This window comes from Ornithorhynchus anatinus, chromosome 7, assembly GCF_004115215.2.
Source record: "Ornithorhynchus anatinus isolate Pmale09 chromosome 7, mOrnAna1.pri.v4, whole genome shotgun sequence".
Taxonomy (NCBI): domain Eukaryota; kingdom Metazoa; phylum Chordata; class Mammalia; order Monotremata; family Ornithorhynchidae; genus Ornithorhynchus; species Ornithorhynchus anatinus.
This window is the reverse complement of record NC_041734.1, coordinates 49854717-49877440: the sequence shown is the minus strand read 5'-3', so window position 1 is coordinate 49877440 and position 22724 is coordinate 49854717. Positions and strand designations below refer to the sequence as shown.

The 22724-nt window shown below is 43.7% G+C and overlaps 1 long non-coding RNA gene across 1 annotated transcript; it reads left to right on the top strand.

Annotated features, from left to right (window-relative positions):
- The first annotated feature begins 268 nt into the window (after positions 1-268).
- Positions 269-20612, top strand: LOC114813283. Its single transcript, XR_003760993.2, has 3 exons — positions 269-308; positions 15679-15751; positions 20517-20612. It is a non-coding gene; the product is annotated as an uncharacterized LOC114813283 (long non-coding RNA).
- Positions 20613-22724: the final 2112 nt, after the last annotated feature.

Sequence of the window (22724 nt, the reverse complement as noted above, 5' to 3'; positions counted from 1 at the left end):
CTCCATGGGGCTCTTAATCTTAATCCCCTTTTTACAGATAAGAAACTGAGGCACAGAGAAGTGAAGTGACTTGCCCAAGGTCACACAACAGACAAGTGCCAGAGCTGGGATTCAGTTCCTTCTGAATCCCAGGCTCATGCTCTATCCATTAGGCTAAGCTGTTTTGATGTTAATCTCTCAGGGTCTTTCTTTTTCCACTCAGAGAATGGGATCAATGCAGCAAGGCCTAGTGGGAAGAGCAAGGCCTGGGAATCAGAGGATGTGGGTTCTAATTCCTGCTCTGCCACATGTCTGCTGTGTGACCTTGGGTAAGTCACTTCATTTCTCTGTGCCTCAGCTACCTCATCTGTAAAATGGGGATTGAGGACTGTGAGCCCTATGAGGGACAGGGACTGTGTCCAACCTGATTACCTTATATCTAGAACAGTGCTTGGCACATAGTAAGTGCTTAACAAATAATGCAATTATTATTATTATTATATTGCTCCATAGGAAAGTTGATCCTAAAGTCATTGGAAGCACTTAATCCACGCAAATGGAATCGTATTCTTTAAGATTTTTGTTCTGATTAGGTACACTCCCATAGCGACATCAACCTACGTTCCTTCCTTTGGAAATGAAAGTTCTGATCTTCTATTTGGCGGCAACCTTCACTCACCACTCCAGCACCATCCCCATCACCTGCACACAACACCTAACAGCAGTTGCCCAGCTCCTTCCCTTCTCCTGGGATAACCTCACTTGTCTCTATTCACCTCCATAGAGCTACTGAAATCTCTCCTTCTCCATGAAGCCTCTCCCCAGATAAACCTTACATGATTCCAGGCCCTTCCATAACCGAAGTGTTTTGCATCTGTGTCTCAGGAGGGTCCATTTGTATTTCCATTTGAGTATTTATGACTGTCTTGCCTTCTTCCTTCAACAAACCTTAAACTGCCTAGTGAGCAGGCACGGGATCTTGTCTTTCTCCGTTTTCTATGCAAAGCGAACACTCCAAACATTCTGTTAACTCACTGACGGACTGACTGCATTCAAATGTTCTTATGATAAATTCCCTTACTGACGGGGTGACAGGGGAGGGGTCCACAGAAGCCAAGAAGAAAGTTGATCTCTCGTTCAAAGTCTGAACTTGCTTTCTTCTCACCCAGATTCCCACCAGAATTGGGCTAGATATAAAGTGGTAGACTAAATGGGAAATATGGTTTTATAAAGGCTGTGTCATGTACAGTGAAAATCATCTTTGGATACTAAGTCAGATTGAACAGGAAGAGGAGAAATGTTATTTAAAATTTCTCAGGGTGAGCTGCTTTTAATTCTGCTTGGGATTTTGGTCTATAATTTGACTTAGTTATTCTGGAAAATGATTTCTGCTGGTCAGGTATCTTTTTTTTTTTTAACCTCAGCTACTGTTGGGCTCCTCTGCTTTACTTTGCTTGATGCTGCCTCAGTAGCTTTCTTTTGTCCTCCCGCTGTTACTTGCTAATTAGCCATAAGATTAAGGGGACAACTCAATTATTAGCCATGTAGATTTTTCTAAAGTGTTATTGCTAGGCTCATTTTGTAACTCTCTTCCTTTAAACTCTGGAAAGTGAAATATCGCCTAGATTCATCCTCTTAGGCAAGAACTACTGCTCTCCCCCCACCTCAAAACACACAAACACATACACCCCCTCTGGATGCTCAGCAAGAAGGTACTAAGTTTCCTCCATAATGTTGGTCCCATACCTGAGAAGCTGTTCTGTCATGATGAGGCACGGCAGCTAACTCTTTAAAAAAAAATCTCTATTTACCTTAATTTAGCCTCTGAGCCCTGAGAAATTTGCCGTTCATTGGATTGGTGGACCTGTGTTTTTAGAGGCCTTGGAATAAGTGGAGTGAGTCAATCACATTTATTGAGAGCTTACTGTGTACAGAGCACTGTACTAAGCACTTGGGAGAATACAATACACCAGAGCTGGTAGGCATGCTTCCTGCCCACAGAGGAAGCCCCAAATATACTTATATACAGGTCCATAATTTATTTATATTCATGTTTGTCTCCCCCTCTAGACTGTAAGCTCATTGTGGGCAGGGAATGTGTCTGTCTACTGTTGTACTGTATTGTCCCCAGCACTTAGTACAGTGCTCTGCACAAAGTAAACACTCAATAAATACCACTGACTGAGTGACTGACTTAGAGAAGTAGCAGACACTTTCCCTGCCCACACGTCTATCTGTCCTTGCAGGTTATCAGGAAGGCACCAGTCAGTCTTCTCTTTGCTTTTTCTCTCCAGATTCTCCATTCCACCGAAAATAGCTCGCCAACCTCCCCTCCCCCCGCCCCCCATCCTGGCATGTTCCCGTTCCTTAACCATATGCCACCCCCATTTTGGAGAAAATGCCATTTGCAAAAACTTATAGCTTGATGTGGGGTTCGACCATCTGTGCTTTTGAGAACAATTTCTTTCTTATGTTGAACTTCACCAGGCAACCCCTTCCCTCTTTGCAGTCCACTGTGTTTCTTACCTCAGCATATTCCCTCCTCATTATCTGAAACTCCGTCACCCTTCATATCCAACCGACCACAGCTCTCCCCCTATCCAGAGCCCTTTGGAAATCACTTCTCCTCCAGAAGGACTTACCCAATTAATTGCAAGTCTCTTAATCTTGTATTCCCCAACTGCTCTTTAGCGCATCCACACCACCTAAGTCAGTCAGTCAACTTTATTTATTGAGTGCTTATTTTGTGCAGAGCGCTTGGGAGAGTATAACAATAAGCTTAAAGTTTAGAAGATACCTAAGTTCTTAAATATTCACCTATACACATTTTGTTAAGTACTGGACTACTTGCTCCTATCTGTAATTGATTTCTACCTCCCCCACTAGATTCATTCATTCACTCGTATTTATTGAACACTTACTGTGTGCAGAGCACCGTACTGAGCACTTGGGAGAGTACAACAATAAACAGTCACATTCCCTGTCCTCAATGAGCTTACAGTCTAGAGCTGGAGAGACAGACACCAATACGAATAAATAAAATTACAGATACGCACACAATAGAGTGTAAGCCCGTCAAACGGCAGGGACTGCCTCTATCTGTTGCCGACTTGTTCATTCCAAGCGCTTAGTACAGTGCTCTGCACATAGTAAGCGCTCAATAAATACTACTGAATGAAAGTGCTGTTGGGCATGGAGCAAAGGAAACAAGTCAGGGCGATGCAGAAGGGAGTGGGAGATGAGGAAAGGTGGGGTTTAGTCTGGGAAGGCCTCTCGTCTCCTCTTGGTATAAAAGTTAGATTTGCTACAAATCCACCTTCTGTTTGTGTAGTTTCTGGCACGGCTAACTCTTTCATCATTCAGATAAGCACATTCTCCTCTTCCTTTAATTTCAAACCAGCCAGTGAATTTGGTGCCGTTTGTCCATTTCCAGTCTTGGCCTGCTTCCCTGCTCAGCCCAGTCCAGTAGTCACAGGGGCCTTTGTCTGACATCAACAGATCCATTACCCAAGAAGTGTCAATCACAATGAGAGCTGCAGCGTGGGAGGTACAGAAACTCTGGCTAGATGTCCAGTTTCTCTTGTCTTCAGAAAAATAGTAACATTTCCCCTGAAATCCATTCCCGTTATCTGGGCAAGGAGCAGCTAAAGGAATTCTGGGAGAGGTTTGGATCTTTCTATTGTCAAGATACAGGACAGAGCAATCACCACTGATGGTCAGAAGTGTGATGACCAGAGCTAACAGACAAATATGAACAAGTTTAACATTTCCAAGTTTTGTCGGTGACCAATTCCTTGGGTCCCAGTGGTCCCCTGGCTCTCCCACCCGGAGCGGCTTCCCTGTGACCTCCGGTTGGATGGTCACATACTTAGGCCCCAACCTGCCTTATTCTCCTGCTCCCATAACCGAGGATCAAGGAGTGAATTGCACTAGAGGCACTAGATTGCAAGTCCCTCAAAGGCAGGGATCATGTATACACATTCCTATTCTATTCACTTTCCAACTCTCTTTCTCTTTCCTTACACCTGTCCTGAGGACTTCAGTATCCATGCAAATGTTCCTGACCACATTTCTACTGTTCTCTTCCTCTCACTTCTCAATTCCACTGCCTTCCTGCTCCACCCCACCTAACCCACTCTCCAACTTGGGCACATGCTCAATCTCATCATCTCTAGTCACTGGACAATTCTCCTTTGACCACAACCTCCTGACCTGTCTTCTCTCCCACACACCTCCTCCTCACAATTCTGTCCTGTTTCCCCACAGAGATCTTCTATTTTTTGATACCCTACAATTTTATGAAGTCATCATGCCCTATATGGTCTCCATACATTCGTTCATTCAACTGTATTTATCGAGTGCTCACTGTGTGCAAAGTACTGTACTGTGCCCTTGGGAGAATACACTACAACAACAGACACATTCCCTGCCCACAGTGAACTCAGTTTAGAGGGGGAGACGAACCTTAATGTGCATAAATAAATAAATTATAGATATATACACGTGCTGTGGGGATGGGAGGGAGGATGAATGAAGGGAGAGCAAGTCAGGATGAGATGAATGAAGGGAGAGCAAGTCAGGATGACGTAGAAGGGAGTGGGAGAAGAGGACAGGGAAGTTTAATCAGGGAAGGCTTCTTGGAGGAGATATGCCTTCAATAAGGCTTTGAAGTGGGGGAGAGAAATTACTTGCCTGATATGAGGAGGGAGGGCATTCCAGAGGTAAGATGGTGGCGAAGGATCAGCAGCGAAATAGACAAGATGTAGGTATGATAAGAAGGTTAGCATTAGAGGATCAAAGTGTGTGGTTTGAGTTCTAGTAGGAGAGTAGTGAGTTGAGGTTGGCGGGGGCAAGGTGATTGAGTGTTTTAAAGCCAAGGATGAGAAGTTTTTGTTTAATGTCTAATAGATGGGCAACCTCTGGATCTTCTTGAGGTGTGGAGTGACATGGTCTGAACGTTTTTGAAGGAAAATGATCTGGGATTCAGAGTGGAATATCAGCTGGAGTGGGGAGAGACAAGAGGCAGGGAGGTCAGCAAAAAGGCTGATGCAATAATCGAGGCAGGATAGGATAAGTGCTTGAATTAGTATGGTAGAAGTTAGCTTCCAAGGAGCGGTAGGCATGTTGATCCCCATGTTAGATTTTAATCTCCCTGGGTACAAAGACTGCACCTTTTCCCTGCAGCACAATGCTAAGGTCAGTACACGGCACGTAGCACGTGCTAACTAAGCACAATTTATTCGTCTCTCCTATTTGAAGCCAGCTCTGATTTTATCAGTACCGATTTTCACCTTCATTCAATCATATTTATTGAACCCTTACTGTATGTACAGCGCTGTACTAAGCACTTGGAAGAGTACAATATTCATTCAGTGGTATTTATTGAACGCTTACGGTGTGCAGATCACTGTACTAACAAACCACTGTACTAACAAACAGATACAGTTTTTTTCAAATGAAAAATTTTCCCTCCTACTCAATTAGTCCTGTGAAAGTGATCTCTTACAGCCAAACCATATCCTCCACGCAACCCTCTCCACCAAATTCGACTTCCTTGCTCCTCTATCTTTCCATCAGTCTCAGAATACTAACCCACAAACCTGGATCTGCCCTTTCTTCTCCTTCCAACAGCTACCCTGTTAATTACTGTGCCTAGATTACTGCATCAGCCTCCTTACTGACCTCCCAGCCTCCTGTCTTTCCCCTCCCCAGTCCATACTTCACTCTGCTGCCCTGATCATTTTTCTGCCAAAACGTTATGTTTCCCCACTCCACTGGAGTACCCACTTAATTGACTGATAACCTGACTTCTTGCCAGAGGTTACTGGGCTAGAAAGAAATGAGTGGTGGCCAAAGAAGACAGAGGGAGATTAGGGAGGGAATGTGGGAGAATGAACACACCTAGACTGCGGGTATCTGAGTGCTGTTAAAATGGAAGTGAAAAAAGTTTTCTTCAAATGAAAAATTTTCCCTCCTCCTCAATCAGTCCTGTGAAAGTGATCTCTTACTGTGCGGTCTGAATAGGTGATTCTGTGGGAAGGACATTTGGTTCTTTGCTCTGCGTCCACTAGATCTCCAGAGGGTCCTCTCTTATCGGCCCCTGCATCGACACACTTAAACACAGAGTTTAGGCTAGTGTCCTTCAGGCCACTGTTCCTATTTTTGATCGCCATAAAGAGGATGATGATGAAAATAGAATTGAAATCTCAACCACCACCGGATGTCAAAGGGATGAGCAAGTAGGGGGCTGAAGCGAGCTTCCCCCTCAAGCCTCTGCTTTCAAGTGCTTTCGGTCCCTTGAGGGAAAATAGCCGAAGATGGGTTGGATCAAAATATCCTGCCCAGGTTAAAAAAAGTGGATTTCCAGGAGGATCTAGCACCTTTGGATTGAAACCTTAATGGCAGCATGGTGGTCCTGCCTCTTCTCTGCAGATGTGAAAGATCCTTAAAGTCTGATAGACACATTCCCTCTCCTCCTTCCTTGTTTCCTTGTCGCTGCCCGCAGCCAGCCACTGGCCCTGATTTTTCGCAAGGATGTCCCAGTTTCCGATATGCTGGGGCTGGGGAAAGGTTTTGGTCTGAAAAGTAGTTGGCAAAGGGCAAAAGGGCCCGGATATGATTATTTGGATTTTAAAATGTCACGTCCAAAAGCAGAAGTATCGATCGCAAACCTTGATAGCAAAGATGAAACCAGTCACCCCAGCCTGCGTTTAGCTCAGGGCTCATTTTCTAGCTGGTTTTCCCCTGTCCACCACAATCACTCCTGTTGTTTTCTATGCTATCCTACCTCACTTAAGCCCTCAATTGGTCTGACACAAGCCCTGAAAATCCTGCTGACAACCGTGCCCTGAAATCCACCTTTTTTCCCCCCCTCAAATCATGGCTGCGTTAGGAACAAAAATCAGAAGCAGTTGAAACAGTTATTTTACTGTTTGAATCATTCCAAAATATGTCCAAAAGGTGTGTGGAGAGACCAAAGCCAAACAGAAAACTTTGCTGAACTGAGTATTTAGAAAAACAAAATGATGAACAGGGAGAGAGCTGACTGGAATAGAGGAAAGCTGTCATTCGCTGTCGTCCGTAATACAGATCAGCATTCTTGCTTATTAATAAAAGCCTAAAGGGCAGGGAAGAATGTGAAAATGGGAGAAGAGGAGCAAAGATAAAGGGAGAGAAAGGACAGAATATTTTTACCCTTCAATAGCTGACTGAACTAATACTGACTTTTTTTGAGATTGGTGAAAGTTTTTGTTGTTTTATTTTTGTTATTTAAATGCTATTCTTCCCCATGCATTTTCTGATTAGTCATACCCTTTGGGTTTGGGAGTCTTTGGGTTGGTTAGCAAATTCTCAGGGAGCTCAGGGAAGGAGCATGGCCTAGTATAAAGAGCTTGATGAGGGGAGTCAGAGAGCTTGGCTTCTAATCCCATGTGACCTTGGACAAGTCACTTAACTTCTCTGTGCCTCAGTTTCCTCGACTGAAAATGGGGATGAAATACCTGTTTTCCCTCATCTTCAGATTGTAAGCCCCATGTAGGAAAGGGACTATATGCCACCTGATTCATTTGTATTTACTCCAGCCTTTAGAACAGTGCGTGACACAGGCTAAGTGCTTAAGGGATACCTTAAAAAAAAGCCCCTCAGTCTTTGATTGGCTATAGCTATATGGAGGGTGAGTGGGAGGAGGACAGACTTACTGGGGAAGAAATTTGGGCTGGCGGGGAGTGTGGAGGCAGGGTAGCCTAGGAATGGTGGGAAAAAGGAGAAGCAGTGTGATCTAATGGATAGAGCACAGATTTAAGACTAAGAAGAACCTGATTTTTAAGCCCGGCTCCACCCCCGTCTGCTGTGTGACCTTGGGAATGTCACTTCACTTCTCTATGCCTCTGTTACCTCACCTATAAAATGGGGCTTAAGATTGCCTGCCCTATGTGGGACAGGGAGTCTGTCCAACCTGATAAGCTTGTATAAGCCTGGTGTGGGTTGGGATTGTCTCTCTTTATTGCTGACTTGTACTTTTCAAGCTCTTAGTACAGTGCTCTGCACCCAGTAAGCACTCAATAAATATGACTGACTGAATGAATGAATCTATCCCGGCGCTTGATACAGCGCCTGGCACAGAATAAGTGCTTAACAAATACCATAAAAAAATAGACTCCGAGCTTGGGGAAATAGGAGGAAGTGGGGCAAGTCCATGGAATAACCAAGGTGAAGGCCGCTGTGAGCAGGGAATGTTTACTGTTATATTGTCCTCTCCCAAGCACTTAGCACAGTGCTCTGCACACAGTAAACATTCAATAACTATGATTGAATGAATGAAGAGAGGGGCCTGGTGGGAAATGGAGAAAGTATTAAGGCATTGGCAGCCCTATTCTAGGCTAGAAAAGTAAGAGAGAGAGAGTGCATGTGAGAGAGAGATAAAGAGCAAGAGAAAGAAAGAAAGAAAGGAAAGAAAGAAAAAGAGCGCATACTCAGGCCAGGGAAAAGTGGCCCAGGCTGGGAAAGGAGTGAGAGGAAGGGTGGATCAGGCCAGAAAAAATGGCCAGAGCTGACAGAACTTCCACAGACAAACCTGGGAAGGTTCGTCAAAGTTCTTGAACTCAAACTGAACCCTACGTGTACCGGACCTAGTCTAGAATCATTTCACTTCATAGTTCACACAAAGTAGGATGCTGTTCTAGGGAATGGACACTCCTAAGTCCCACAGTGATTGTTAAACTCCTCATCGGCCTTGTGTTAGGACTCACCTTCCACTGGCGTGCTCAGGGGCCCAAGCCTCAATCGGTTATTCTCACTAGACCATTGAACAAGGTCTCTGCCTCTGCTATTATAATCCATGTGATTCAGCAGGAAGAGAGTCCATCTAAAGCTCTGGTTTTTATTTTCATTATTAAGAATAATGTATTAATATTCATCAATAAGGGTGATGAACATATTAACACTAAGTGGTATTTGTTAAGCACTTATTGTGTCCCAAGTACTGTGCTAAGTTCTAGGAGAGAAATAGCACAATTAGATGAGACCCAGTCCCTGTCGCACATAATAATAATGATGATGGTATTTGTTAAGCTCTTACTATGTGCCAGGCACTGTACTAAGCGTGGGAGTGGATATAAGTAAATCTAGTTGGACAGTGTCCCTGTCCATTTGGGGCTCACGGTCTCAATCCCCATTATATAGATGAGATAACCGAGGCCCAGAGAAGTGAAGTAACTTGCCCAAGGACACACAGCAGACAAGTGGTGGAGCTGGGATTAGAACCCAAGACCTTCTGACTCCCAGGTCATTCAATAGTATTTATTGAGCGCTTACTATGTGCAGAGCACTGTACTAAGTGCTGCACTATCCACTACATCATGCTGAAAAGGGCTCACAGTCCAAAGGGTGTGAGGGGAGAACAGGCATTTAGTCCCCACTTTACAGATGAGGAAACTGAAGCTCAGAAAAGTTAAGTGACTTGCCCAAAGTCCCACAGCTGTAAAATGTCAGAGCTGAGATTAGAACCCAGGCCTTCTGACTCAAGTCCTTGTTCTTTCCATTTTGCCATGTTTCACCATGGTCTTGTCCAGTGAAAGAATTCTTCCTGGCACCTTCCAACTCTGCAGATTGTCACTCTTCCTGGAAGACCTTAAATTTGATGACTTTTCTTTCGCTGTCCTCTGATGTCCTTTTCTGTTTTTCAGGTTTGAAGCTCAATGTTGTCGTGTCTCAGTTTGCCACACTGCAGGGAGTTTCTATGGAACTGTTTTATTGAATTGCTTTTTTACTGGGAAAACAGTTCCTCTCGCTGTTGGATTTTCTAAAACTGGAACACTGGAAATCGAGTTCTAAATGTCCAACCCAAGAGCCTTAACATTTTCAGTAGTGATTTATTGGCTAATTGTCATCTGGTCTGGCATTGAAGAAAATTGCCCTCATTTCTTCAGAATTTGTGGCAATTGTCCACGTTCTTGATCTCCAAGTAAGGATGTAAAATTTTGGAGAATGAAAATGTTCTGACTCACCTGAAAAGCTTTCACAAAGCTAGACTCAAAGTGGAAACTCAAGAATGGGAGGGAGATCCAGTGGAGTGGGAGAAATGATAGGAAGAAAACGGGTCTGGGTTCTCATTTCCCTCAACAAGAGCTCTGCCTTAAACTTGAAAATAGATTCAGAATATCCTTTCATCCATCCACTCTTCAGTATGACCAGACTGTAAGCTCACTGTGGTCAGGGAACTGTTAGCTCGTTGTGGGCAGGGAATGTGCCTGCTTACTGTTGCATTATAGTCTCCCCAGTGCTTAGTACAGCACTCTTCACCCAATAAGTGCTCAACAAATATGACTGAATGAATGAATGCTGAATTGCACATTCCAAATGCTTAGTACAGTGCTCTGCACATAGTAAGCGCTCAATTAATACTATTGAATGAATGAACCAATGAACTTGCCCAAACCTTGGGCGACAGTAATTAGAACTCTCTGTTGCCAGAGTCAACTACAAACACCTACCCTCTACTTAAAAGCAGATAGCAAAATCCATAGGCTCTATATCCAGATAGCCATATTGCCAGTCACAATCAGTTATATTTATTGAGCGCTTACGGTGTGCGAAGCACTTTACTAAGCACTTGGGGGATACAGTACAACAGAGTTGGTAGACAAGTCCCCTGCCTGCAATGAGCTTACAGGCCAGAGGGCCCTTAATTGTATATCTCTGGGTCTCTCATCCGGCAAGAAAACTCAAAAGGAGCAGCCAACTCGTGACCCAGGGTAGACTGAAGCTCCCCGCTTCTCTAAACCCCATCCTGAGTCTCTCCCGCCATGGAGTCAGAAGTAGCATGGCCTAGTGGGTAGACAATGGGCCTGGGAGTCAAAAAGGACCTGGGTTCTAATCCCTATTCTGCCACTTGTCTGCCGTGGGTCCTTGGGCAAAGCCACTTCACTTCTCTGGGCCTCACTTACCTCATCTGCAAAATGGGGATTAAAACTGTGAGCCCCACGTGTGACAGGGACTGTATCCAACCTGATAGTCTTGTATCCACCCCAGTGCTTAGAACAGTGTTTGACACAAAGTGAGCACTTAACAATTGCCATCATTATTAGTGTTCTTCGTAATTTGGAATGCCTAACATTTTTTTATAGTTCTTGTTAAGTGCTTACTTTGTGTCAAACGCTGTTGTAAGTCCTGGGGTAGATACAGGGCAGTTAAGTTGGATACAGTCCCTGTCCTGCATGGGACTCACAGTCCAAGTAGGAGGGAGGACGGGAGAACTGAGGCACAGAGAAGTGACTTGCCCAAGGTCACACCGCAAACAAATTATTTAGTTGCCATTGTTTTTAGTTGCCATTGTTTTTTTAGTTGCCATTGTTTTTTTAGTTGCTATTGTTTTTTTAGTTGCCATTGTTTTTATGAGATGTTCTTCCCCTTGACTCTATTTATTGCCATCGTTCTTGTCTGTCCGTCTCCCCCGATTAGACCGTAAGCCCGTCAAACGGCAGGGACCGTCTCTATCTGTTGCCGACTTGTTCATTCCAAGCGCTTAGTACAGTGCTCTGCACATAGTAAGCGCTCAATAAATACTATTGAATGAATGAAGAATGAATTATAAATCCGGGACTAGAACCCAGATCCTCTGACTCCCAGGCCCCTGCTTTATCCACTAGGCCATGCTGCTTCTCCACTTCCTCAAAGACCTTGGCTGCAGTTTCACCCCAAATCCCAATTTTTGCAGTTACAGGCATTTTCACAGATTTTTATGTAGGGAGAAAATGTTTACTGAGAAGTTAATAGTCTTACATTATTACTAGGAAGAAAGGACTTTGTGATTGAAAATGGCATCCCACACAAACTCGAATTAGAAGCAAATAAAAGCAGATGAAGGAGTAGAAAATCAACCAAAGATGGATGAAAAGCATGCTTAAGACAGATGCTTTTATTTGTTCGTCAGCAAATCAGAACATTTCTTACCTCATTCCAAATTATTCTGCATGATGGCATGACTTATGCATTCCATTTATTTTTCCAAGTAGACTATTTTAGGCATACAGCAACTGTACCGAAGGGACCAGAGGTGAAAAATCTCTCTCCACACAGAGTTCCTGGTGATACTGACTTTTATCTTGGGCGAATTCAGTGTTCTGGTTTTCTCATTCACAGAACCTCCCCTCACACACAGGGAAGACAGTACTCCCAGAGGGTCTATTTAAAATTAGGCCTGTAGCCCGGAAGGATAATGACAACTTCAGATCGTAGAGGAAAGCAATCCCTGTTCATTTTGCCCATTTGCAATATTAATTATTTACTGTTTAGCATCACACACCCTTGAGGCTCTCCAGATCAAGAAAAGTCTATTCAAGCCGACAGATGATGCATCTGTGCATAAATACCTCTTTTAAAACTAGTCTTGGTTATGTTTTCAGACTCTATGGTTTTCTCCATTAATCAACCTTCCAAGAAAAAGTGGAAGGTTCAAGGGTCTGAAAATGTGATGTGCATGTTGGAGTTTGTGGTTTTTGTTAAGGGCTTACTATGTGCCAGGCACTGTACTAGGCACTGGGGTAGATACGAGCTGGTCATTCATTCATTCGATCATATTTATTGAGCACTTACTATGTGCAGAGCACTGTACTAAGCGCTTGGATAGTACAATTTGGCAACAAATAGAGACAATCCCTACCAAACAATGTGCTCACAGTCTAGAAGGAAGGGGGAAGACAGACAACAAAACAAAACAAGTAAACAGGCATCAATAGCATCAGTGTAAATAAATGGAATTACAGATATATATGCATCATTAATAAAATAAATAGAATAATAAATATGTACATATAGATGCCAGTGCTGTGGGGCGGGAAGGGGAGTAGAGCAGAGGGATGGAGTCAGGATGATGGGCAGGGGAGGAGGAGCAGAGGAAAAGAGGGGCTTAGTCTGGTTAGATTGAACACAGTCTACGTCTCACATGGGTTCACTCACTTAATCCCCATTTTACAGATGAAGGAACTGAGGTACAGAGAAGTTAAGTGCCTTGCCCATGGTCACACAGCTGGCAGAATCCCAGGCCCGTGCTCTTTCCTCTAGGCCAAGATGCTTCCCATATATATATGAGAAGGATAAAATATCCGTAGTTGTTTTGGTAAAACAAGGCCTTTAGATGATTATGTCTCTTTGCCAACATGTGTTCAATTATCCTTGCACTACTATCCAGATGCTACCCGTAAATGGAATCCTGAGTGGGAAAAAAACCCCAAAACTCTTGAAATGAATTAATTATGAACAAGGCAATGCGAAACATATATTGTTAATAACTTGGAGAGGGTCTCCGCCCCTTGTTGAAGTTGGAATGATTGCATAATGAATCAGCCTGGACAGTGTCAAGAAACTAGTGAGAAAACTTGTTTTCATTATGCTGGAATTCAGATCAGTCTCAAAGTGAGTTAATTGCTCCACTCTTGCTCAACCGAGTTATTTATTATTAACGAAAAGAACATTGCAATTGTCAGCTTCTTCCTCATCCAAAGATCACAAGCATGGAAACACTGCTGAAGAAGTCTCTTCATAATCCTGTTGATTTTAAACTCTCTTCACCCAGGGGAGAGCCTGAAGTACAAGAAGTGAAATGTCCCACAGTTCTTTAGACAGTAAGCTCTGTGAAAGAAAAACTTCACAGACTCCGCGTTGTGTTCAAAAATGATATGTCAGAGCCAGGTTTATTACCCCTAGTGCTTTCTCTAGCACTAGTAGGGAGTGGTGGTTGACAGGCAGAGCTTCCTCTGCTAGTCAAGGCCAGCTCAACTTCAGTAATAATAATAATTGTGGTATTTGTTAAGCACTTAGTATTTGCCAAGCCACATTCTAAGCGCTGGGGTAGTTACAAATTAATCATGTTGGATACTGTCCCTGTTCCTCTTGGGGCTCACAACTCTTAATTCCTTCCCCACACCCCATACACTCACCCCCTCCTCATTGTGAGCGGAGAATATGTTTATTGTTAAATTGTACTCCCAAAATGCTTAATACAGTGCTTTGCACACAGTAACTGCTCAGTAAATACGATTGAATGAATGAATTTTACAGATGAGGTAACTGAGGCCCAGAGAAGAGAAGCGATTTGCCCAAGGTCACACAACAGCCCCGTGGCAGAGCTAGAATTAGAACCCAGGTCCTTTCGACTCCCAGGCCTATGCTCTATCCGTGAAGCCATGCTGCTTCTACTGATTGATTAACTGGAATCAAAAAGAGTCAGTCTTCGAATTAGAAAAGTGTGTGTGGGAATGAGACCTTTAATCTGGTTGTGAGATGTGGGCCTATCACAGGCAGTCTCTCTCAGGAGGTTTATCGCAAGAAGCCTGTCACAGGAGGCCTATCCAGTTTTTTGAGCAGTTTCCTAGCACGTCCTACACATCATATTTTACACCAAATGTCAGGACAAGAAGACCAACAAAGTAAGTCCTAGGCTGTAGTCAGCTCCCAGCTATTGAGGAGATGTTTTCAGAGACCCACTTAATCTCTAGGTGGACATGTGAGAAGAATGGAGGATTACTAGATATACAAGTCACTCCTGAAGGATGAACGTAAAAGGGGCCCAAGGAAGTCTGGAGGACAGAATAAATGCTTTATAGACCCAAGGAAGGGCCATCTCCAACCGTGCAACCTAGTAGTGGACTGTGGAGAGATACCAGGAGCAGGAAGCCAGTAGCAGAGGGATTTTTCTCATTGAAAAAAAGCTTCCCAAAGACTGGGAAGCTGAGAAGCAGGTTTGGACCTGGAGATGGGCATTAGATGGATCAACTCCATTAGTGAACAGGATCTATTGTCTAGACTGTAAGCTCCTTGTGGGCAGGGAACGAGTCTACCAGCTGTATGGTACTGCATTCTCTCAAGTGCTTAGTATAGTGCTCTGCACACAGTAAGTGCTCAATAAGTATGATTGATTGAATGTTGAAAGTGACAGGGTGTGTTGTTCACACACTATTCTTTTCGGATACCTTTAGCTGCGTGGATGGGGACTCCCGTTGAGAATGAAGGATGATCACATGTACATGGTGTTGGCTTGGAGGCCCATCTGCATGTATCAATTAATCGTCTTTACCGAGCACTTATTATGTGCAGAGCACTGCACTAGACACTTGGGAGAGTACAGTACAACAGATTTAGCAAACCCATTCCCTGCCCACAATTTTCTTACCATCTACAGACGAGCTTACAGTCTGGAGAGAGATGAGTTTATAGACCAGAGATGAGCTTACAGTCTAGAGACGAGTTCGCAGTCTACGGATGAGATTGCAGTCAGGAGAGAGTTTCATTGCTTTGAGTGTACAAAAGCACCTTTTCTTGGTCAGACTATCCCACCAGACATTGCAGCATGCCCACATTTATCTGCTTATTTTTTTGTATTTACATTTACATTTATTTTCTTTCAACCATGAACAGAAGGAGCATGGCCTAGTGGAAAGAACATGGGTCTGGGAGTCAGAGGACCTAGTGGTTTATCCTGGCTCTGCCATTTGTTTGCTGCGTGACCTTGAGCAAGTTACTTAACTTCTCTGTGCTTCAGTTCCCTCATCTACAAAATGGGGATTAAGACTGTGAGCCCCAGGTAGAACACTGACTGTGTCTAAACTGATTAGCTTTATCTATCCCAAAGCCTGGCACATTGTAAGCACGTAAAAAATATCATAAAAAAGTGACAAAATCATTGATTCATGTTTTCTTATTCAGCCAACAGACTGTAAACTCCTTAAGAGGAAGTATTGTGTCTTTTACTTCAGTTGTATGGGATCCAGAGCACCAAGTAAGTACACACAGTTAATGCTGTTTGTGTGTCAGTCTGTCAGTCATATTATTGAGTGCTTCTTGCTTGCAGAGCACTGTGCTAAGCTCTGGGGAGAGGACCATACCACAATAAACAGACCTATTCCCAGCCCATAATGGGTTTACAATCTAAAGCGGGGGAGGCAGACATTAGTATAAATAAATAAATTACAGATATGTACATCACTGTTGCGGGACTGGGAGGAAGGATGAATAAAGGGAGCGAGTCAGGGCAATACAGAAGGGAGTGGGAGAAGAGGAAAGGGAGCCTTAGTCAGGGAAGGCCTCTTGGAGGAGATGTGGCTTCAATAAGGCTATGAAGGGAGGGAAGAATAATTGTCAGATTTGAGGAGGGAGGGCATTCCAGGCCAGAGGCAGGATGTGGGCGAGGATTCGGCAATGAGATAGTTGAAATGGAGGCACAGTGAGAGGGTTAGCATTAGAGGAGCAGAGAGTGTGGGTTGGATTGCGATGTAGGAGGGGGCAAGATGACGGAGTGTTTAAAAGCCAACGGTGAAGAGTTTTTGTTTGACGCGGAGGTGGTTGGGCAACCCCTGGAGTTTTTTGAGGAGTGTGGAAACGTGTCCTGAACGTTTTTGTAGAAAAATGATCTGGACTGGAGTGGGGAGAGACAGGAGGCTGGGAAGTCAGCAAGGAAGCTGATGCACTAATCCAGGCAGGATAAAATGAGTGATTGTATTAACATGGTAGCAGTTGGACGGAGAGGAAAGGGCGGATTTTAGTGATGCTGTGAAGGTGGGACCGAAAGGATTTAGTGAGGGATTGAATATGGGGGTTGATGAGAAGTCAAGAATAATGCCAAGGTTGTGAGCTTGTGAGACGGGAAGGATAGGGCATGGGCCTGGGAGTCAAAAGGACCTGGATTCTAATCCCTGCTCCTCACCCCTCTGCTGGGTGACCTTGGGCCAGTCACTTCACTTCTCTGAGCCTCAGTTATCTCATCTGTAAAATAGGGATTTAGACTGTGAGCCCCATGTGGGACCGGGACTGTGTCCAACCTGATGAACTTGTATCTACCTCAGTGCTTAGAACAGTATTTGGCACAGAGTAAGTGCTTAATAAGCACCATTATTATTATTATTAAGTCACTTATACTGCAAATGGCAAATGTAACAGAATGGTTTCCCCCCCTACAGAGTCAACACCAAGCTAATGAATAGGATTTCTATGTCTATAGGATCACCTTCAAAACAAAGGACTGACTGTGTGCTTGTGACTGTGTGTGTGTGTGTGTGTGTGTGTGTGTGTGTGTAGAAAAAGAAATCATGTTTGTAGTACTGACTTAATTAAAGAGACGGTGACATCCAGTCAATTGACGGCTAATTTCTCTTTATTATGAGAGCAATGTTGTGGAGGAAAACACAAACCTACAGTGCTTGACCAGTTTGCAGCTAATAAATTGGCTATTTGTTTAAATTACTCAGCACCCGTAAATAATTGAATCCATCTGTTTCCACAAAACAAGCTAAAATGCTAATAGATTTGGAAACCGCCAGAATAGCCTGTGGATCAACTCCAACTCCAGTATCCTCCTCCCGGACACTATCTTCATTATCCAGTGTGTTTACCGCTCTGTTGTATTGTACTCTTCTAAGCGCTTAGTACAGCACTCTCCAACCAATAAGCACTCAGTAAATACCACTGATAGATCCAGGTCATTTTTCCCCTCCCGTCCATGAATGCCCCACATTTGCTCTACTTTGCTGAAAGCGGGGTTAGGGAGAGTAAATCTTCCCAAACCACTGGCAATAGATAGGGACTTCAGGACATCATTGTCTGGGAGCTGGACCTGAATTCATTCAATTGTATTTACTGAGTGCTTACTGTGTGCCAGGAACCTGAATATTATATTCATTTTCAACTGAGTCTTTGCGGCCTGCTTTGAAAGTTCTTTAACATATTCTAGACTGTGAGCCCGTTGTTGGTTAGGGATCGTCTCTGTTGCCAAATTGTATTTTCCAAGCGCTTAGTACAGTGCCCTGCACACAGTAAGCGCACAATAAATATGATTGAATGAATGAATACTATAACAGTATTGATAACTGTGGTATTTGTTAAGCACTTACTATGTTCCAGGCACTCTACTAAGCACTGGGGTGAATATAAACAAATCGGGTCGGACATAATCCATTTCCCACGTGGGGCTCACAGTCTTAATCCCCATTTTTCAGATAAGGGACCTGAGGCCCAGGGAAGTGAAGCGATTTGCCCAGGATCACATAACAGAGAAGAAGCAGAATTAGAACCCAGGTCCACCCGATTCCCAGGCCTGTACTCTAGCCACAAGGCAACACTGCTTTTGTCATTATTCATTGATGTCTTTCAGAACTGACAAACTGCAAAACACAGCTAGGCCCTGAGAATAGCAGGCCAGGTACACAGAGGACATTTTGTTTTCTCCTACAAAATTACTGCATTTCTACCGTATCCTTTTAATAGCTGTACTGACAAATCTGGGTAGATTTATTACTGCGGGTAGATGGATGTTCACGTTCTGAAAGATGATTTACATTTACTGCAAGCTGCCTTCCTTCAAATTCATTTTCAACAAAATTTAAGTAACTCATAAAACCCAATCTCTCCCATTCTATGCAAATTATGGAACAGGGCTAGTCAGTTTCTCCTGGGAACAGATTAGAAAATGAGATGCAGTCAGAATAGTGGATGAGATTTCTGCACCGTGATCCCAAATTAGTGTCTCTGTGTGTCAGAAAATGAATGAGTAGTCAGACATATGATCATGATTGCTAGAAGATTAACATCAATCTTCCTTGAAATGGTCGTGGTCAAGGAATTGAAAAGTGTTTTATTTTGCTAGAGTTAAGACTGGGTTAGACGGTAATTTTTAAAATGGTACGGCTGCCACTTGAATGACCATTTCCTTGACTTCATTCCAGTTTCATTCTTAGAGAAACAGGTATGCAAGAAACAGGTATGCTCCTTTGAAAATGGCCACTCCCTCAGCCCAGTAACAATTGTCCCTGGGCAACTAGTAAGGAAAGCCGAGAGTTCTCGTTTTACCGTCTGTAAGCCTCGTTACCCGAGAGATTAGGTTGGATCGTCTTCTCATAATATTCGTGAGACTTTAAAAACACTTTAGAAGCCCTTTTTTGTGGTATTTGTTAAGCATCTATGGGCCAGCCACTGTACTAAGGGCTGGGGTAGATCCAAGTTAATCAGGTTGGACACTGTCCGTGCCCCACGTGGGGCTCACAGTCCTAATCCCCATTTTACAGATGAGGTACCTGAGGGCACAGAGTAGTGAAGTGACTTGTCCAAGGTCACACAGAGACAAGCGGCAGGGCCGGAATTACAGCCCAGGTCCTTCCGACTCTCAGGCCCGTACTCAATCCACTAGGCCACGCCGCTTCTTGTTGAATGATAAATCCCACCAAAACTCAAAGGCACTATTATATTTTCATGGAGCGTGCAAGCGTGTGTGAGTCTCTCTTAAAGATACACATCTTGGATGCAGTCTTATCTTCAAATCAGAGGATAACTTTTCCATGAATTGTCATCCCTTATTCTTTCACGGAGAAACACCTCAACCAAGCATGGTGTCCCGGGAGTGAAAGTCAGTCCTTGGTCTGTGTTGACTGGTGCCTAGATATTTGATATTCAACCCACCCCCAATCCCACAGCACTTCTGTACATATCTGTAAGTGATTTTTTATGGATTACTTATTTCATCATAGTAACATCTGTCTTCTTGGCTCAGTGGAAAGAGCACGAGCTTGGGAGTCAGAGGTTATGGGTTCGAATCCCGGCTCTGCCACTTGGCAGCTGTGTGACTGGGCAAGTCACTTAACTTCTCTGTGCCTCAGTTACCTCATCTGTAAAATGGGGATTAGGACTGTGAGCCTCACGTGGGACAACCTGACTACCCTGTGTCTGCCACAGCGCTTAGAACAGTGCTCTGCATATAGTAAGCGCTTAACTAATATCAACATTATTATTCTCCTCTAGACTTTAAGCTCATTATGGACAGGGAATGTTTCTGCCTATTGTACTCTCCCAAGTGCTCCGAACATTGCTCTGCACCTAGTAAGTGTTCATTAAATACTACTGATTGATTGCCAAATGTGCACAGAGCTCTTGGACTCTGCTAAATCCTGCCAAGGAGGAGGTTCGTGTTGAATAAATCGAGGCACCAATAAAACCTGCCACCAACTAGCTCAGGCAGTCACAATGAAGCATTAGCTTAAGCTGGAAGAAAGTACAGCCTAGAGAAATGACCAAGCTGTAGTGGCAACTAAAATTAAATACGATACAATCAGGCATAGCATTAGAGAACAAAGGTATAGAAGATCCAGTAATCGAAGTAATAAAATCGGCCGACTCTGTTTAGATACTGAACTTATGAAATAGCATTCTAGCTTCTAATATTACCTACGAAATAACGCCGTGATTTCTTGCAAAAAACACCGTCCTGATACAAGACTCTTGTTTACTCTAGAATGAGCTCTTTTTCGTGGAAACCTTTCTAAAGATGTTAGGTGTAAACTTAGAAAGATCTTACTCTCACTTGGCGAACTGTATATAATAATTATGAGTTTTCTGCATAGGTACTGTAAAGTGTAGTCATGTGTCTTTAAACATCTGTGGTGAGCCTAATTGGCTCAATTTAAACTCAAAGAGTTTCCTATCATATATTTTGGATGCTGTGGTAGACTGTGTTTAAGCAATGTGAAAACAATTTAATCATTAAAATGTCTCATTTACAGAGGCAGAACAGAAACAACTGGAAATGCAGCTGTAAAATTGGAATGGAGAAGAGGTGTGGCCTAGTGGATAGAGCATGGGCCTGGGAGTCAGAAGGAACTGGGTTCTAATTTCAGCTCTACTGCTTGTCTACTGTGTGACTTTGGGTAAGTCACTTAACTTCTCTGTGCCTCGGTTCCCTCATCGGCAAAATGGGGATTGATTGAGAGCTCCATGTGGGACAGGGACTGTGTCCAAACTAATTAGCTTGTATCTACCAGGTGCTTAGTACAGTGCCTGGAACAGAGTAAGCACTTAAATACCATGAATAAAAATGGAGCAATTTAACTAGGTAGGACCCTGAAGCAACAAATGCAGTGGGAACTGAATGATATCTTGTTTCCTCCATTTCAGCTTTATAGATAAATAAGAATTTCTTTTAACACTCTTCCTCCATCAGACATTCTCAGATCAGGTTAATTACTCTGCGACATCCAAATGATTATGTATCACTTTGCAGCTTTGGCACAACGTTACAGAGTGATGGTAAATCTGAAGAAAACCTACGTATCTGCCTTTACCCAGGAAACCCTAAACACAACAAAAGATATTGATTAATGGTACAGAATTTAATGTGGTCTCCAAATTCTTCTACCTAGGCAGTGCACATCCAAGATTGCACTGGTTATCTATCAATTAATCAGTGGTTTTATTGAACACTTGCTGTGAGCAGAGCAGTGAACTAAGCATTTGGGAGAATACAGTATAACAGATTGGTAGATAAGTTCCCTATCCACAAGGAGCTTACAGTCTAGAGACAAAGAAGTAAAAAACAGAATCAAAAAGGCCAACGTGGATTTTAGTAGATTGATCCATGATACCTTGATACCTAACAGAAGCTATATAGAACTGTCTTGAGGTTCAGACTTCTATATGGTTGTGAGGCCTGAATGTACTGAGAAGCAGCGTGGCTCAGTGGAAAGAGCACGGGCTTTGGAGGTCAGAGGTCATGGGTTCGAATCCCGGCTCGGCCACTTGTCATCTGTGTGACTTTGGGCAAGTCACTTAACTTCTCGGTGCCTCAGTGACCTCATCTGTAAAATGGGGATTAAGACTGTGAGCCTCACGAGGGACAACCTGATTCCCTTGTGTCTACCCCAGCGCTTAGAACAGTGGTCGGCACATAGTAAGCGCTTAACAAATACCAACATTATTATTATTACTGAAGAAGACAAATCCAGCTGATGGAGCAGCAGTGGCTAGAGGAGCAGAATTTCAGGCTCCTTGCGACTAAACCACACCCATAGTCTGGAATTTAAGCTCCTTGTAGGCAGGAAACGTTGTCTACCGTCTCTGTTGTATTGAACTCTCAGTAGGTTGCAAACAGAAGCAGCGAGGCCTAGTGGATAGAGCATGGACCTGAGAGTCAGAAGGACCAGGCTTCCAATCCCGGATCTGCCCATGTGTCTGCTGTATGACCTTGAGCATGTCCCTTTCACTTCTCTGGGCCTCAGTTACTTCATCTGTAAAATGGGGATTAAGAATATGAGCCCCATGTGGGTCAGAGGCTGTATCCCACCTGATTAGCTTTTATCTACCCCAGCGCTTAGAAGAGGGCCTGACATACAGTAAGCACTTAACAAGTACCACAGTGATATAATAATTGGGGTATTATTATTATTAACTCTCCCAAACACTTAGTACATTGCTCTGCACAAAGTAAGCTGCTCAGTAAATACCACTGATGCCGATCACCATAGCAACTACTTCAGCAGCCACCACTCTTCCCAGTGTTTTTGTGGCGGCTTCATCCTGCGGGGAGTTTTTCCCTTTCTCATCGGGTGATGGCAGGTAGGATGTGTTGGAGTCTCCTCATTGGCATGGAGGACAAGGAGGAGGAAGGGGAGGAGGAGGGAGGAGGCAGCAGGTTGGGTTCCTCCGGGGGAGCAGCATGGCTAGCTGTCTGGTCGGGGGACACGGAAAGTGCCTGGTGCACACAGAATATACCGGGAGTAGGGACCCTTTGGGGTGGGAAGAAAGGTAGAATTACAGTGGACGTTTTAGTGTGACATAGGAGTACACAACAAATTTGGCCTGCCTTACACCCAAGAAAGTCAGTATAATAAACAAGCATTTGAATGAAAAAAACATTTAACTTTAGAGAGTGCAACATTTTTGTATTTTGGACTTGCACGTCCTGACCACGCACTTCTGGATCAAGGCCATGAGCC